This window comes from Penaeus monodon, chromosome 25 (genome assembly GCF_015228065.2).
Source record: "Penaeus monodon isolate SGIC_2016 chromosome 25, NSTDA_Pmon_1, whole genome shotgun sequence".
NCBI classification, from domain to species: domain Eukaryota; kingdom Metazoa; phylum Arthropoda; class Malacostraca; order Decapoda; family Penaeidae; genus Penaeus; species Penaeus monodon.
In genome coordinates, this window is record NC_051410.1 from 7,094,822 (window position 1) to 7,095,084 (window position 263).

Below are 263 nucleotides of genomic sequence, written 5' to 3' on the forward strand. Positions count from 1 at the left end.
CCAAGATGCTAATATATAGAATTATACCCCCCCCCCCCTTCTTTCTCTATATATTTTTTCAAGGACTTTGTTTAAGGATTATCTGGTAGTAAAGGTAATAAAAAAAAAGGTTTTATTCACATGATCGCAGCTTTTAACGTCATAGTTATAGTGCTAGCAGGGAAGCAATCAGTTCAAAAATAGAAGTAGATTATCGAAATTATGAAGCAAAATGGGAACTAAATTTACGAATGAGGAATAGGGGAGAGCAAAAGGCGATGTAG

At 34.6% G+C, this 263-nt stretch overlaps 1 protein-coding gene across 1 annotated transcript in view; it reads left to right on the plus strand.

Moving 5' to 3' along the window:
- The window catches only part of LOC119589515 (synaptotagmin-1-like), a 71,270-nt gene that overhangs the window by 56,935 nt on the left and 14,072 nt on the right, over positions 1 to 263 (plus strand). The gene's annotated exons all lie outside the window — the stretch shown is intronic.